At 33.4% G+C, this 19,666-nt stretch overlaps 1 long non-coding RNA gene and 1 pseudogene across 1 annotated transcript; one reads left to right on the top strand and one right to left on the bottom strand.

Annotated features, from left to right (window-relative positions):
• Positions 1 to 19,666, bottom strand: part of LOC136272941 (talin-1-like) — a 220,999-nt pseudogene that overhangs the window by 119,011 nt on the left and 82,322 nt on the right.
• On the top strand, positions 490 to 18,089 carry LOC117690557 (uncharacterized). The gene is made up of 4 exons (XR_010712534.1): positions 490 to 809; positions 3,346 to 3,499; positions 13,630 to 14,081; positions 17,594 to 18,089. It is a non-coding gene; the product is annotated as an uncharacterized lncRNA (long non-coding RNA).

The raw sequence follows: 19,666 nt of genomic DNA, 5'->3' as shown, positions 1-19,666 counted from the left end.
CAGGTGATACGTTACATGACTGGCTTTAATCGAATTGGAACTTTTTGGTTTTTTAATGTTCAACAATCAGCATTAATTAATTAATTTCTGATCTCATGCAATTCAACACAAAAGAATAATGTGCAGCAGTTTTTAAATTGAAATTCGAGGACGCTGCAAACATCTTAGTTAGCTGCTCACGACAAAACTTTGACCCGGCGAGTTCACTTCTTAGTCATGCTATCCAGAAACACTCTATATTAGCAGCATTACTATTTTCTTTATTAAAATGTTACCATGTCAACCAGTCACTCAACAATGCTTGACGTTTATTCATTCACTACGCATCTCAATCGTGCATAACTTGTTCATGTAAACACAGCTCACCTTGTCCATAAGGGTGTGTGTACATCACATTACATTGATTCAACTGACACCATACACATTGTTTGCCGTGTGTGTGTGTGTGTGTGTGTGTGTGTGTGTGTGTGTGTGTGTGTGTGTGTGTGTGTGTGTGTGTGTGTGTGTGTGTTGGTTTTACCGATGCTCCGAGGACGCGAGTGTATAAAAACACCTTTACTCCGAGGACGTAAATTTCTCCCGAGGACTTTTTTCGGGTCCTCGGAAAGATTCTGTCCCAATCAACTCAAAATGACGAAATATATCATGTGGTGAAATTTGGTGAAAGTCCTCAGAAGGTCGGTAAAATGTGAATGTGCGTTTCCCTGTCACACAGTTTTATCGGACGCCATAACACACACTTGTTGTTTTCGATGCGCGCGCATCTCGGCGGCGGAAGTGATGATCAATCAAGATCTCTGGAGGTCGTAGTAAGTATTTTCAATATTTTTATATAATATAGCTTGTTTTATCAATGGTTTAAGAAGCGAAAGTGATAATTAACAATAGTTAGAATATTCTTATACATACAATTCAAACGCGGGGGTGTTAAGGAAGCATATGGAATCTGAGTTACATGTAATTCCGTGAAATCACAAATCTTAGTTATTATGTACATATTCAAATATCTAAGCAACGAAACGGAGATCAAAAACAAATAAAAAATACTGAAGACAATTTTTTTCCAGAAATTAGTTTGTATTACATAGATTTACACATTGATGACGTCATGACTAAAAGTTGAATTACGTGTGTATTTGATCGGAAAACATTGTAAACATATTCAAAAAATAACTAATCTAAGAACTCTAATAAAGTATTGTGGTGTGGTTTATTGAGAATTGAACATAAGAATACTTGGGGAGATGTTAGTTTTATCAATCATTCGCTAAAAGGTATGTAAATTTGCTTTTATTTCTCGGCCAGGCTTTCCTCTGTCGTTGTTTACGATATAAAAATCCAACTAGAACAACACTACCCCGTATATATTGAACTTGAAATTTTATACGTATCGTTAGTTTGATCAATGCTTAAATTGAAAATAGCTGCTAGAATCCCATGTTGTGTGTTGTTTTGATGCAATTTGCCGTTTTCCGTGCAAACTATAAAAAAGTTGGGAAGGTTTTTCGAGAACCGGATAAATAACTTTTTAATAAGGAAGAACATAGAATTTTAGCAGGGGTTTTGATTAAACTAAGATGTTTTGCTTTCACTTGTTATGTTTATTTTATTTTTGAAACCGCGGGGTAGTGTTGTTCTATCTCATTTTATGTTAAGGAATATACGTAAGCTATTTATAGTTGTCACGTGATAATGCACCAATGTGGCAGTAATGTACAACCCGATTTTATTGCACTGACATCTATTTTAAAGGATACTACTAAGTGTTTGATCTTATTCAAAGTAATTATTAAATTTCACGATTTTGAATATAACAGTCAAAATAAGACGCTAAATTGCCCATATGCTTCCTTAACACCCCCGCGAACGTAAACAAATCACACTGAAATGTTTTGAAACCTACATACTTTCTATGATTATATTGATCTATAGTTTCATTGTGCTTAGTCTATCGTTTAAAATCTTTTTATCCAGTTCAAATTCTTTATTCAATTAGATTAGTATATACCATACAAAGTATTTCTTTATTTTTTTAATTACAAAACACTAATTCCATAATTTCAGTTACAAAACGAGAGAAAATGTGCTGTTTGAAGGGCATGGTCATTACATTAGCCAAATATTTTCATATTTTGATGTTTAGAATACTTCTTTGAGGAGTTTTCATAGCCAGCAAAAAATTGATTCATTCGTCGGATTATAAAGTGATAGAGAGCTCACAAATCCTAGTTATATAAACATATATCAAGCCATGATTTCGGTTACATATTAAACGCCGAGTTCAAAATGTAATTATTTTTTAAACAAATTCTAATGTATCAAACCCTGATAACTGTTAATTTGTGTTAAAAACGAAACAGCAAAGATAAAACAGAGTTAGAAACAGAATATTAACTGGATTATTTAACAAAAGTTCTGACATCTACCCTCCTGCCCCTCCCCCCTGAATAAATAAATAATAAAACACTATCATACTGTGACTGATATTGTACCAGAAAAGAATATACAAACATGTTCATTTATTTTAATATCATTAATAATTAATATAAAGGCATTAATATTTATTTGTTTTCAGAAACTATAGAATTATCAATTATAGTGAAAAACATGTGCTTTTTTAAACTTTAGTTAGTATCATGAATTCTAACGCATCTCAAAGAAATATTGGTCAAATAGAATCCTTAAAGCTGCTTTGTCCAATTTTTTGGTTTTTACAGTATCAAATAATTTTCCATACAAACCAATTATCTTAGAAAGTTATGCACTTTCTCCTATTTACACTAGCAGAGTCGGTCTCCTTTCAAAGTTAGAAATATTCAAAGTAAAAAAATTAATTTCTTTTTGGGCAAATGAAAACACAAACCAAAATGCATCATGGGAATGTTTAGAAAACGGAACCGTTTAATTTACTAATTTCACAAACTAATTTCACAATATTTTTTAATACATGTAGATATATTTATATTCATTTATTTATTTAAAATTTAGCCTATTGTAGTTGTAAACTGTGGCTATCATTCATGTGCGTCGCGGATCTACAGTGAATCAGGGGTCCCCCCTCTACCTCTGGAAATTTCTGCATTTTAATTGAATTTTACTCTCTTACACCACTGATTGTGGAAAAATGCGGGGTCCGTGCATGGCTCGATAGTTTGTCAGCCCGAATTTTCGCGAATCTTTTAACAAACATTCGTTTTAACATAATGCTATTAAGTAAAAGATTTACATCTATTTAAATGTCAAGATTTATATTGTGAATTAATGGCGAGTTGATTAGTATATCAATCCCCATGTTTGTTTACATATCGGAAACATCCCTAGTACGAATTAATTTTTTTTCGTCAGAAACGCCGCCACTGTCCAGCGGGAGAGAAAACTGTCAGTTGACCATAGCATCACAAGTTACTGTGGATTCTGGTTATTTTAAAAGTGAAAATCATGAAGAACTTTCGTGTATTATTTAGGGATGGAGGACGGGTGCCATGTTTACATTCGCAACGTAAGTAGGTCAGACTCAGTACGTCAGATTACAATATTCAGCTGTTACACATACTTGATACTATGATATATGTTAATCAGCTGTTCAATTTCCTGCATTTTTTACTAGGGAATAACAGTTAATATAATATATTCCATGTTGTACTGTGCAAGACGAACTTCTACACATGCATGATCTATGAGTAGGCCTAATGTAATTGCAGGTTTTGGTAAATGTGAAATTAAGAAATACCGGTAAACAGAATGAATTTAAACATTTTCCAATCATGATTTAACTTTATCCATTAACAGGTTAGCATATCTCAACCTCAAGGCTTAATATTTTAGACCTAAATCATATTTGATAGAAGATATCTGTGTATAAAACATGATTTTTTATGCTTTGAACATGTTGAACAGCTGTTGAACATGGGTGAGGCAATTTATACATATACAATGTACTGGCGAGAAATGGTACTCGACGAGAACTGGTCGCACGCCAGTACTTGTTTTAAAATACTGTCAGATTTTCCTTCTTGGCAAGAGTCAATGATTAATTATGTCAGCTGCTCACTAGACTCAGTCGGCTGGTCACTTAAAGGCCGAACATTTTACAAACGCTCCCTTTTTTACCTGTACAAACTTCAAAATAATGCCGCTTGTCAATCAAGTTTGAAGCAATCGCACCCATGAAGTTTGATTGCAGTGATCGTCCGAGCGTGATCTGGCCAGGTCCAGGTCCATGGATTTCTGTTTACTAGCAATTTACAACGTCATCTTTGATATCTTCCATCATATATTAATTTTTGACATAACTGGTATTACACATGTATCATTGTTTTAAAAAAAATAATTATTCAGTAATTGAATGAAAATACAAAATTTATATTTGAATCATGTTGAATGTATATTAGCTAATAAATTCCACAAAGATGAATGAGCAGCCCAAAACATATAAAGTTTCTTTTTTAAAACAAACTTATGAACTATTAAAGCTATATTTACTGGTAACTCATTCAACTGGTCACTCGAGTATCCAATGCAGAAAAAATGAAATTCCAATATCATTTGTTTAATTAAAGAAAGTAAACATATTCTAAAGCAACATTGTCTAATGATGTTGTCCATACTTAACACCTCTGACATATATACATTTATATACATATATAGCATTCCTTATTTCAACCTTTTTATATAAAATCTTGTTTCATTGGTAACAAATAAATTGGCGAACTAATTGTACCTAGCTGAAAGGTTTATATGATACAACTGTAACTAAAGATTTTTATAATGGCAAATGACTTGATCCCTATAAAATGATAAATGAACATTATATAGAGCCTGTTTGGGAGGGTAGCAGCAGAGAGAGAGAGAGAAGAGAGAGATATTTAAATTATCTTAGTCAATGACCCAATTGTTATTATTAGTCAGCCCGCGGGCTGACTAATTAAGTTAGGATGAAACTTCAATTGCGCTTGCGTAAATTGGTATTCTGGGAAGGAATTATATAGACAGTTCGTGTTAGAGAAATTCGAAGAAGTTATGAAACTGGTCAGTTTCTAGGTCAAATTGCGCATAGGAAGACTGCCAATGGGAATTGTCTGCAGCCACAGTCCAGACTCCGTGTACCGTATATCTTCCCGACCTCTTAGTGAGATTGGAAAGTAAATATATTGGTAGTGGTTTGCGACGAGACCATGAAATTCATAGAGCTATGTTTGCAATGTGACAACTTTAAGCATTAAGTAGGTGCACAGTCATACATTGCATTTTCACCACTACACGCTTATCTCCTCACCTACATGTACAGCCATATAAAAATAAAGGTGCAAACTAAAAGTGAACCCGCATATTATTATTGTTCTGGAAACTATTTATCTTGTATTTTAATAGATTGTGTATTCTCTTTGGACCTAAAAAATAAAAATTCCGCTGGCTGACTTTCTTAGCTATTTAAAAAGCTAACCTTGTTTCAGGATTAAATTATCCAATTTATACTACTGATAGTCATAAAGGTCTTTAAATTCTATTTGTTATGATAAAAATTCCATAGTTATAACTAGCATTTGGTATTTTCATTTTTCTGTGTTACTCATTTTTCATCTAACACTGTATTTTGTGCAGATATTGTAAAGGAATCATTAAAATAAATATAAAATGATTACAAAAAAGGTACACGTAATTATATAAGACATTCATGTGATTTAAACAGTATATCATGTCCAATATCAAATCAGTTGATCTCAGTTGGATGCTATTTCTAAACAATAAAATGTTTTCTTTGGTGCTGAGTCATGTGGATACAATACCCGCAACGTTATTTTTTACAAGATTTCCAGACGGATAGTATTCACGCATAATAGATTCTGAATAGGATTATAACGCACGGTAGAACAGTATATACTCGCATGATACGATTGAATTGATTCATGATAGGAAAAGATAAAATTAATGATGTTCATAATTGCTTCAAATGCTCTTCACAATATACCTTAATATGTAAACGGCGTGACCGTTGGACCGAGCGCAGATTTAACAAAGTGCAGTTTGTTTTTTGTATAACAGAATTAATTTGAAACGCACACAGTAGGATCCGCCTGGTTGCCTACTCAAATCATTAGCCAAAGTTTAACTAAACGTGGCGTGCTCAGTCTACAGTATGACGTCATGTTTCAGACGTAAAACGTACAAGTTTTGTCTTCGGAAATAGCCGAAGAGAGTTACGTTATTCCGAACTTTTTTTATTTCTTCTTTCATTGTTTATCAATTTAGTTCATATAAATGCCGTGGTAATAAAAATGAATACTATATTCAGTATCTAAAATTTCAGTTGCTTGATCTTAATATTTTTTATTTTCCATCTGATAATTTGATAAGACATACATAGAACTAGTCGTGTTTCTTGATAAAAGCACTGTTGAAACTTATCTGGTGTCCTCTTTTATTTCTTTTAATTCAAATCACCTTCTATTGAAACACTGGAATATTTTAATCGAGTTTAGTGGCAATAAGCATCGATAAGTACCAGTCAATGATCAAACTAACTTTTTAAAAACAAAATGGCTGCCAATATGGCGGCGCCCAGGGCTGGAAGAAATTTTTTTTGGCCTTAGTACCCCTGATTCAACTTTCATTTTTCACTGATTTTCTTATGTATACGTGTTACCATTAATCCTCTCTTTGCGAGGCAGGCTTTGCCCGCCTCTCGCTGCGCTCGGTATAATTACTGTACAGAATTTTATTTACATTTATTGAGTTGTTAATCCTAGCTGCGTCATTTATAGAATATACAAACATAACAAGTTAAAATTTATTAAGGAAAAATATGAGCTTAAATGATCAATAATTTATCAATATTGGTAACATTGTTTTCATTACCAAACACCCCAGCCAATCACCGCAAACATATCTCATCTCGACATCAATTATCACATGGAAAATAGCAGGTTTATTTAAGTAAACAACCTCCGATCCTCAGCAATATGTTCGATAACTCTTAATTATCCGGATTTCTTTTATTTGTACCATAAATCTGACTTTTTTTACACACAATGTTAATTAGTATTCTACTAGTGGGCTAGTATAACCATTAGTCACACAACTAAATGCTTCATGGCGTAGTGGATCCACGGAGCACTCCCACTAATATACATGTACATGCATGATTGGTAAAGAGTTAGAGCCACTGATGCACCAGTACTTTTTTTTTAGCTCAACTTTTTTCTTTATTTTATTATATCCATCATACTAGGCAAATTTGCAATAACTTTGTAAAATGCATGGACACCATCTAAAAATTCATTTTATTTCATTTATAAAGGTTGATAGAAAAATATCATTGTTATGATATGAAAAAAATACTTTGAGGGTGACGATCTTAGAACCTTAAAATGAAACTCTTGTTTTAAATAAGTATAAAATCGTTTATAAATACCTTCTTTTTGTATAAATAATGCATCAAATAACGATCGAATTGTATTACATACAAGTTAATGCTTACTGATCAGTTATACACTGCGTACGATTTAATATATTCAACCTATAGGTAAATATGTTGGGTGCGTCTTTTAACCCCAAGGAACCCCAAGGAAACCCCAAGGAACCCCAAGGAAACCCCAAGAAACCCCAAGGAACCCCAATGATTGAAATTAATAACTATTAATACCCAAGGGGTCTCATTGGAGTTCACGGGTCGCCTCTTAGTACCCCAAGGACACCCCAAGGAAACCCTAGGATACCCCTACGAACCCCAATGATAGAAATTATTAACCACTGAAAATCCAGGGGTCTCATTCAAATCCAAGGCTCACCCCAAGGTACCCCCAATGATAGAAATTAATAACTATTAATACAGAAGGGATCTCACTGGAATCCAAGGGTCACCTCCAAGTATCCCAAGGATACCCCTAGGAACCCCAAGGATACTCATAAGAACCCCAATAATAGAAATTAGTAACAAGTGATACCCCAGGAGTCTCATTGATATCAAGGGTCACCTCAAGGAACCCCAAGGATACCACAATGATAAAAATTGATAACTATTGATACCCAAGGATACTTATTGGAGTCTACGGGTCAACTATTTGTACCCCAAGGATACCTGTAGGAAGTTAGGAACCCCAAGGTACCCAAATGATACAATCTAATAACCACCCCAATGGTTTTACTGTGAAACATATTTCTAATTAATACCGAATGACTCAATGGAATATCATAAAAACATCTCTGGGTAACCTTATTTTTAAAAATACTTTATTTTTCAGCTTGTTACCATAGCAACAGTTTTCAATTTTTATTTTTGAAATCTGAATTGAAAAACCATGATAGTGTGTACCAAAAAACAGAGATTTACAATTATTATTCAAATTAAAAGATAAAATCATATTTTGAAATTTCTCTTTAGTTACCATGGAAACACTTTTAAAAGATGTGTTTCCCCATAAATGTTTTACTTGAAAAATGAGAATTTTGTTCAATAATTTATTCATTCCTAAAAGCCCCAGGTTATGTACATTACTTACAATAATATCTCTAATAAGCATTAAAATGTCATTTTTACATTTTTATGCTCTGTTACCATGACAACAGGACCACATAGCAACAAATAAATGTTGTAAGGCTTTATTACTTATTAAAATCTATCAAATTTTAACATGTTTAAAGTACGAAGATAATCAGTGACTATGCGTAGCCACCGATTTTTGATTCTTAAATAGAATTGATCTTAATATCAAAATCGATTATGTAAATTGACAACCTTTTTAACTGATCAACGATTAAAAATTGTTCATCTTGACAACACTATTAACAATGCTTGTGCAAGTTGTGTATACACATCAGGTATAAACCATCTTATAATTCAAACTGTTTTGAAGCAATATAGAGAATGGATGAATTCATCTTCCTAAGTCAAGGGTTTCTGATCCCTCCACTACTCGGAGTATGCCAGAAGCACTTGACATAGGGAGATGAAAAGAATTAGGCGATGAAAAGAAGATATGATGGAGCAATGCAAGTTTTGAGGGATATTCTACTTTGAGTTCATTTGCAGCATGTATACTAAGTTTATCTGACTTAAGGTACTTCACTACACCTTCAAATAGTTTCTCAAATCAGCAGAAAATTACTTGATTATGATAGAGAGCATGAAGAATAAGAAGTATTGTCAAATAGGTGAAAAAATGTGCGATTTTGGATAAAAACAATATTTTAAAAAATTTCTTTTGGTAAACATGAACAAAAGCCAGAGGCGGATTCGAACTCATGATCTGCTGTTCACAAGCCTGATACTTTAACCACAAAGCTATGACGATATACATCTGAATGGATTGATACAAAATTTAAAAAACATTATATCGCCATCTTGTGACTAGTGTCTTAAAAAGTATAAGAAGTACCTTAAGAGGGCTGGATGGTCATTTTAAACTAAATTATTATTAATCTCCTTATTCGTAGTAGCTCTTGGACAGGGGTTAAAGGGCCAATACACCCTTTACATGTAGACACAATGGCTTCACCATCACTGTTGCAATATATTTACCTATACCTACATCTTGTTTATTGGGGGTAGACAACCCTCATACCTACATCTCCTTGTTTATTGGGGGTAGACAACCCTCATACCTACATCTCCTTGTTTATTGGGGGTAGACAACCCTCATACCTACATCTCCTTGTTTATTGGGGGTAGACAACCCTTATGAAGTTTGGTTAGCTCCAATGGACTTTTTGTCTGGATTACAAGGGGAATTCAAAGCAAAAGCAGTACACAGTTTGGACCCAAGACAATCCTTATTAATTGTTGCTGAATTTGTATTGATTAATTATGTTTAATAAAAATGTACATCTGGAGAATCCCTACAGCAAATTGTTTATCAAAACTCAAAATAAAACACAAATAGTTTTAGCCCTTTTTCACAAAGATAAAATCTGAACTATTATATTACTGTCATTAACTTGTTTAGTCATAGACATGTAGGCCATTGATTGATAATTGACAATATCAAACAATTTTATTAATACTCTCTCTCTCTTCCCCCCCCTTCCTCTCTTTTACTTAAAATCCTTAAAAAAAGGGTTTTTTTTTATAAGACAATAAAAAATTTGAATAAAATTACAAGGAGAAAGAATAATAAAAAGTATATACCAGCCTGGTTGTATTTGAGGTACATTAAACTTATGATGTGCATAAAAATCAAAGGAAAAGAGGATGCAAAAACTTGCAAAATATGTTTCAAGAAATGCTGTTTAAAAAACTGAACTTTTTTTATTTTACAACGATTAATAAGCAAGTTTTACAACTTATATTAATATCTCTCGTTGGCACGGATGTTAACACGAGGGGGTCATTGGTGTGGGAAGAAGCCGGAGTACCCGGAGAGAATCCACGTGTCCAAGCGGGCGACTGCTATACCCTATCACATACAACCACTGTCGATCACAGGGATCGAACTCGGGTTGCAGCGGTGAAAAGCGTGTGCAAGGAGTGCTGTTTACTGTGCGAAAAAAATATACCCCCCCCCCCTTACATAGTGGAACTTTACATACTAAACTAAAAATAAGGATTAAAAAAAACCACATTGATTTATATCAACCATTTTAAGCTTATTATTTAAGCTTAAACAGATATCATCAGTAAATAACTTGTGTATAAAGACCGAGAGCTAGTTGTTCCTTTTTCCTAAAAGGAGTCATTCAAATAATCAATGCATTTTGTTTTAGTTTATCAATTTAGGTAATACTAGGTACATGTAAATACCATACAATTGGAGTGTTGTTCGAGTACATTAGAGTATATTTAAGGTTCTTCGGGTTGACATTTTTTTGAGAATGTCATTTTTTTCATGTGTGTTTATCAAATACTGGAAAGCAATTAACTTTTACTTGCGGGAAAGAATTTTTCAAGAGGTCCCGGGAACCTCATCCTCACAAATATTTCTTGCTAAGAATCAGTTCTTGCCCTATAGGTGTTAGAACAACACAGTTGTAGATTAAGGTTGATCGCAAAAATAAGTCACCATAGATGAGTTTATCTTAGGTTATTTGGGAAATAAAGTCATCACAAATAGGCATTGAAAAACAATGCATATAAAGCATATGATGTATTATGGTCTCCAATTGAACCAAATTACACAGAGTATTAATGGTATACACTAAGTGCCCTGGTGTATTAAAGGTCATAAATGTATGGATGCATCATTGGAGTTCCATAGGGTTCCTTCGGATACCTAGTGATGACCTATCAAGTGTTTTAAATTTGTATTATTAGGGTATCCTTTTCTATGGTGTATTAAGATTTATAAGTCTGTTTTATTAGGGTATCTTTTAGAGTTTCTTGGGATTTCCGTGGGGTTCCCTAGGCTTTTTAGAGGTAAGTCTGGGATACCAATGAGTCCCCTTGGGGTTCCATTGGGTTCTATGGGGTATCAACTTTTATGAATCTGTATTAAAAGGGTATCCTTTAAGTTCCATGGGGTATCCATGGGGTTCCGTGGGATACCTTGTGGTGTTTGGGATATCAAAAAGACCCCAAGGTGTATCAAGAGATATAACATTGTGTTATTAGGGTATCCTTAGGGTTCCTTGGGATATCAAAAATTATAAAATTTAAATTACTGGTGTACTGGTATCCTTGGAGTTCCTTGAAGTATCTGTAGGATGTGTAAGGGATAACAATGAGTCCCAAGGGGTATCAAGAATTTTAAATTTGTATTATTAGGGTATCCTTGGGGTAATTTTGGGGTTCCTTGAGATATCTTTGGGGTTCTATGGTGTATCAAGAATTATGATTCTGTATTATTGGGGTATTCTTGGAGTTCCTTGGGATATCCCTGTGGTTCTTACAGGTGTGTCTGGAAAGTCAGTGAGTCCCCAGGGGTATCAAGAGTTTTAATTTTGTATTATTATGGTATCCTTTGGGTTCTATGGTGTATCAGAAGTTATAAATCTGTATTATTAGGGTATCCTTGGAGTTCCTTGGATATCCATGGGATTCCCTGGGGTTCTTAGAGGTGGGTCTTGGATACTAATGAGTCCCCAGGGGTACCAAGAGTTTGAATTTTTTATTTTTAGGGTATCCTTGAGGTTTCTTTGGGTTCTATGGTGCATCAAGAGTTATAAATCTGTATTATTTCGGCATCTTTGGGGTTCCTTGGGGTATCCATGGGGTATCCTTGGGGTACCGAGGGGTGACCCTTGCACTCTAATGAGACCCCCTAGGGTATTAATAATTATTAAATTCTATAATTTGGGTTCCTTGGGGTTTCCTTGGGTTTCCTTGGGGTTTCCTTGGGGTTCCTTGGGGTTCCTTGGGGTTAAAAGACGTGCCGAAATATGTTACCTTGTTCCTAAGAACTTTGATTGCTAACATTAATCTTTCATTTCCATTGCTTAAAATGTGATTTACATGTAATATTTTATTTAATTTTAGTCTAAAGAATTTAGAAATTAGTATGATATAATGCTGGATTGTATATTGTATATTAATTGTTTGATAACTTATCGTATACGGCGCACTGAACGACTTGTAACTTCAAAGTAAAGTACTTGCATGTAAAATGGTACCAAAGGTTTAACGCGATCGGATAAATGGAAAAACTGTTAGAATTGAACAATATATAAACCTGATAAGATTAACACACGATAGGATAGGATTAACGCACGATAGAAGGTTATATATACGAACGATACAATAGGATTGATAAACTGTACAGGATAGGATAAGACAGGATAGGATTGTAAAAAAATATGTTGCAGGTACTGTGTGAAAGTTATAACACAGCCTAGCATTGCTGATAAAAAACACAACTTGCCTTAGCATGTATTTTTTTTTCTGCAACGCTAGATACCTTCATAGCCAGAATGAAGCACCAAAGAAAGCAATAAATCGTTTAGATAAAATATACCTACAGTTGAACTTCGATATCTCGAACACTGATATCTCAAATACAATTATGGATATGTCGAAGTGATTTGTAAATCACAACCACTTATTTTTTTAAGTGTGTTACCCTCGATATCTCGAATACTCGGATATCTCAAAGTTTTTAAACAGTCCCATCTAGTTAGAGATAACAAAGTGTGACTGCATTTACTTGCAATGAAAATTAAGGTAAAAAAGTTTATTGTCTCTTGAGACAGTAACTATATCCTGAGGTGAAGCCATGGGAAATAATTTCTGTCAAGGGGGACAATATTAACTCGCTATTGTCTGAATATAGTCGGTAAATACTGTAGATATCTTGTTATACATTGTACCAAAGAAAACTTTATTTGTCGGTGATGCAGATTTTCTTGATGGTAAACAAATTAGAGTCAATCATCAGACTTTGAATTTAACATAGCAACTGGGTTTACAACAGAGGTGTTCTGAGATTAAAAATGAGGGAAATCAAATGCTGCCAGTGAATGGTTTCTATGACTTTTCACAATGGGCAGATAGCAAAGAAACTATTTTACAGTTATTGAGTAGCATATGTTAATTCTTGTGATGCATGACACATGAATATATAAACACTTGATCCAGGGCATACTCACAGTACTGCCTATACATATTGCTTTTTGTTGGAGATCATTCATATAAAGTAATATAATTGTAATTTTATTATTTAGATACAGAGTATTAAAAAAAACACTTTTCAATTTGTTTTTTAGGATCATAAGCAGACCAGTCTATTTGTTTTCTGGGGGATATGACGATAGGACCATATCTATAGCTGTGTGTTGGGAGGTGAATTTCATCATGACCTGATGATGGAAGAAGTATAATTGACAGAGTATCATGGAATCCTTGTAACCATTGACCTTTTCTTGTTGATGTGGATTTTTTAAATTAAGGAAACTGACTAAAAAAATGACATGCTGAAGGATCAAGAAAATGATTCCAATAAAAGAACTAAAAAGCCATTTCACCAGTTAAAAGTGTGGATGATATTCAGTGTGTTCAAAAAGTTGAATATATATATACACAAAAATGCATTGATTAGGATGCAAATTTGATACAGATTTAAGAATCATACAGTGTCAAGATTCATCAATAGTGTGAAACAATTTATCAATAATATGGCAACATGCGACTGATATTGGATTAGACATCAACTTATGAGGTACGTATTTTATATATATATTTTAACGTGTTTAATATGCCATTTTAGTTAAATTGATCAAGGTAGCTAGCTTGCTTAATTGGTAACGTTACATTAATTTATTAAGATTTAATCTAAAAAGTACGTAGCAAATTCATACAGGTTCATTTTTGGTACACGCAATTATTTGCAAGTTGTATATTTAAGAAGTTTCTACCCCTGATATTAGTCTAAGATTGACAAATGGGCAAAAAAATATGTAATACACTTGATGAAAAATTATGATTTAAAAATGTTGATTACCTAATTCAGTAAATATGAACAAAAGTCACAATCTGCAGTTCACAAGCCTGCAGATACATGTACTTTAAAATGTTTAACCACTGAGCTACATTGATGCACCAGACAGGCTTGAATGCTGAATCTGAGCCATTACTAAGGTTTCAGATGCTGGATGAGGTTAAGGTTTGTAGAGCAGGTGTAAGTCTTTGGTGCAGGTGCCCTTTGATAGCCATTTCTAAGTTACTACTGGTTATAACTTCACCAAACTTGCATGGATGGTGTGTCTTATACATGTAATACTGATGCATCTGACAGGCTTGAATGCTGAATCTGAGCCTTAGTTTTGGATGCTGGAGGAGATTGATTTTTAATAGCTGGTTAAAGTTTTTGGATCAGTGGCCCTCTGATGATTTTATCTTAGTTATTACTGCTCCTAACTTCACCAAACTTAAATCATATGGATGATGGGTCTTATGATACTGATGCACCTGACAGCCTTAAATGCTAAATCTGAGCCATATATATAGGTTTCAGATGCAGGATGAGGTTTAGTTTTTGGAACAGATCACATGTTTTATAGATAATAGCTTGCATAGTTGATTTAACTATTAATATAAATGTATCGCAGAGGAAGCAGCCTTATCTCTATTATCAAGGATGCTGAAAAATATATCTTTGTAATTTATTACTGGTCCTAACTTCACCAAAATTGTATCGATGATGTGTCTTATGATGCTGATTCACCTGACAGGTTTGAATGCTGAATCTGAGCCATAGGTTTTAGATGTGAGATGAAGTTTAGTTTTTGGAACAGGTCACATGTTTTAGTTATAGATACATGTTATAGCTTGCATAGTTGATTTAGCTTTAATATAAATGAATCACAGTGAGAGGTAACTTCAGAGCCTGATCTCCATTATCAAAGATGCTTAAAAAAGCTCTTACCTAACTCAAACTGCTTGATGGATGTGTTTTCTGTTAAATGATATAGCATGATTCCTATGATATAGTATTGTATGATATGATACACTATTGTTTTATATGATACAATATTATATTATTTATTATATTGTAAAAAGTAATATGATACAATATGATATTGTATCAAATGTTTGTACATTATGATATGATATTGTATCATGATATCGTTATGTATAGTATTGTATGATATGGTACACTATTTATATAATAGTGTTGTGTTGTGCATGTACTATGCCTATAAATAGTAGTCTGACAGGGTTTGTTACATAGTGCACGAGCCGGAGGCGAGTGCACTATGTATCAAACCCTGACTAGGGTACTATTTAGGCATAGTTACATGCACAACACAACACTATTGTTATTAATTATTATGCCGAGTGTTGTATATACTGACGTGCTTTGCTACAAGTAGCTGTGATGTTTGAGTGTTGTCCTGTCCCAAAAATAATCACCGGAAAAGCTAGCGTTTGTTCTTTCAAATTAATCAATTGATTTCAAATTCATCGATTATTTAATCAACAAGTTGTTGTACAATTAAAAAAAATCAACAAAGGATTATGTTCTTTTTAATTAAGAAACGAGAAACATTTCACCTTACCGAGAAAACTCGAAATGTTTAGCAGACAAAATCTCATTGAATTTTGTTCTTGTACATCCTTTATCAAGCGTCATTCCAAAAAACGTTTTTGTGATTCTCATGTTGAATTTCTTTCAAAATTGTTTAATCCATTTATTCAAAAGTTTATCAAAACTTATATAACTTATAAAATTATCGTCAATAATGAGATGTTTTTGGAAAGATTAATAATTTCAATTGCTTGATGTCAATCATAAGTTTCTACGTTTTATATATATAAATACCGTCAGATGCATCATCGGATGCTGTAGCATAACAGTAACGCGTTGGGCTTCAAGACGCAATGCTTTTAGTGGCAAGAGTTCGAAACCCGCTATTGTATGGGATATGATACAGTATTTTATAATTTGATATTGTATTATATAAATAGTGCCTGTTTGGGAGGGTAACAGTTGAAATTGACACCCCGAGAAAACCATTGTCAACCGACGCGAAGCGGAGGTTGACAATGGTTTTTGATGGGTGTCAGTTTCAACTGTTATCCTCCCAAACAGGCACTATTTATTTTGTCATACTGAATGTCTTAATTTTTAAGAAAATTTTACTGCTTGCATATAGGAATAACGTGAATTCTACAGCGAACCGTACGCGCATAATTATGTAACAATTTTTAATGTTACCCGTTGCTAAGTGCATTGCTAACGCTGAGGGTAATAGAAAATATTATGAACTGCGTCTTAACCAATCAGATTTCAGTATTTAACATGAAAGTATAACAATATATAATGAATTACTATGTCACATGATATGATATCATATGATATCATACAATATTGTATCAAATTATACATAAAGCTAGTATTGTGTATCAAATATGATACAATTACATACATGTACAATATAATACCATTCTATATTCTTTATTTTATATTGTTCTTAATTTGATTCTAGAACTGATATTTTGTATACTGGTAAAAACTTGTATCGGAAAATTTTTTTAGTCGGTTAATATTTCAAAATAAACCTTGTATCTAGTGGTATTTTCAAATATATACCGTTGATTCCTTATTAGTGCAAACCCCTCTTATTTTATGCGAGTACTTACATGTAATTCCATGATCTTGCAGTTGTGTATTTAATAGCTAGTGCAAAATAACTTCTATCCTAATTTCTTATAGTTCAAAACTCTCAGAAAATAATAGTGAGGTTTTAAAATCCGCTTTGGGTGCTTCTCGTTTTATGCGAATATCAATTCCTTGTGTTTAATTACATGTAGGAATCTACAGTAAATTGATTAAAAAGATAACATCTGTCAGGTTTCCTACTTTGTGTTAGTTTCCGAATCCCTGAATTTATAATCTCACCATCTACAATTCTGCTGTTTGGGATACAACTACATGTATGTATACATACATCGATCTTACATGTATTTACATATAATTACATGTAAGAAAATGTGTCAATTATACTCAATGTTTAGCCAATCTCAAAATTACACTGAAAACCTGAGTTCAGTTGCATGTACAAATGTTAAATACTCCTCTTCTTTTTTTACCCCTACAAGGCCTTTTATTTGTACATTGACTAAAACTAGAATTTTATTTTTTAATAGTTACATGTATTTATTACTAGTTATTGTTTTAAAGTTGATGTAAAAATACTATGTTTAAATGTTTGTAATATTTCTTTTAAGGAAATCTCAAGAAAAGAGTTGGACATAATACCAAAGATATGAATGGAATACAAATGGAAAAGAATCACCATGGCCCATACTAAATGCAACTTGAAGTTGAACACTTTCGTGCAATTTATAATAACTGCATGCTTGATAAATTGGAATGATAAGTTTTCAGTCCATACATATAACTTAATTTAATTTTGGGAAATTTTATCGAAGCTGAATTTAAAATTGCATGTGAATGTTTATTTTTGTATGTTAAGTCAGTACATATTATATTGTGGAATCATCGTGGTTGTGGGGGACCAATGTTCATGGCTTTCGTGAGTAACCCTTGCACACAAATTTACATCCCCTTGAATGTATACACAAGCAAATATTTAGTATTTATTGATAAAATAGAACGTGCTACTGATGAAATTACCTCCCCATGAACTAGGAAGAGTTTGGTAACCAACGGACATTGACCCCCAAGAATAAAAATGTTTCCACAGTACTACATGTACATAGAAATTATCATAATTAATTTAGCTTCTAAAAATGAACATGTCTGAAATATATATTTATTTGAAATCATTTAAATTTTGTTTAAGAATGAATTTGTTACAGAGAATAAAAGCATGTAATCTAATAACAAGGTTCATTTTCATTGTATATTGGGCCACTTTTTTATTAGTTGTTTTTCAAGAACGACTGACCAAAATTTTAAAAAATACTACAATATGTATAAATTTGTATCAAAATGTGTCTTTAATGTTTATGTTTTTTGATCTACAGACCAATTAGAAAAAAAAGGTCTTGAAAAACAACTAATAAAAAATAGCCTTAAGGGGTTGGATTGTGGGAGAACATTTAAGAGGGTTCGATGGTCATGGCCATTTTTGGACTCTATTAATCTTCTTTAGAAGGAGCTCTATAGTATCGATCAGACCCAACCTAACACCGGGTTAACTTTTGGGTTTACTCTGGGTTTTCTTTTTGAAAATTTGGGTCCACTCTGGGGTTACTTTGGGTTTACTTGGAAATTGCTATTGAGGTCAGCTACGCACTGAAGTGTGAAGCAGACCTGTCTTTTATCTTACTATCCTACTGTCTGTAATTCCTGCCCTATGTATATTTCGAATACACATTTAGCGTCTGCTTTCAGAGGTATACCTCTGACCGGGTTTACTCTCTGGGTTTCCTTGGGTTTACTCTGGGTCCACTCTAGTAAACCCATGGTTTAGTTTGGGTTTACTTTCTGTTAGGTTGGGTCTTCGGTACTGTATAAACAATGTAAAGTCATCATGGCTTCTGTCTAATATAATTATATCCAACTTTTAAGGTACATGCATATGCGATTGGTAATTTGCTGACTATTAAGCCTTCTTAATTATAAATTGTAATTTGAATATTCATCTAAATGGCATGTATATGCAAACATCGAGTACTCTTCTGATTGCATGTGTTTACAGATCAAGTACAAGCACAGGGTCCTTTGACTGCATTTATATAACTCAAGTACAACCACAGGGTCCTCTGACAGCATGTGTACAGCTCAAGTACAACCACAGGGTCCTCTGACAGCATGTGTACAGCTCAAGTACAAACACAGGGTCCTCTGATAGCATGTGTACAGCTCAAGTACAAACACAGGGTCCTCTGACTGGTCAAGTACAACAACAGGGTCCTCTGACTGTATGTTTACAGATCAAGTAGAAAAACAGAGTCCTTTGACTGAATGTATACATATTAAGTACAACAACAGGTTCCCCCTTACTGAAAATGTACATATATTTACAACCACAGGACAAGCTGATCTAAAGTTTTCTCAGTGTTAAATATTCAGTGAACCTGTGAATATTAAACATACGTATGTTGTACCCCTACTCCCTACCCCCCGAAAGAAAACGTGGACACCCAAAGTTAAATGTAGAGTTGAAATAGGTACATGTACTGTACATGTAGGAATATGATACTGTACATGTAATAGCAGAAGAAAGCCCATTCAATAACTCATCTAAACGACGCCTGTAATTTCATTATTGTATTTGTATTATAGCGAATTTTCATTTGTAATCTCGATCTGCCAGACCATGCATGTATATT

The sequence above is a fragment of the Magallana gigas genome, chromosome 1, assembly GCF_963853765.1.
Source record: "Magallana gigas chromosome 1, xbMagGiga1.1, whole genome shotgun sequence".
Lineage (NCBI taxonomy): Eukaryota > Metazoa > Mollusca > Bivalvia > Ostreida > Ostreidae > Magallana > Magallana gigas.
This window is presented reverse-complemented; position numbering and strand designations above follow the sequence as displayed.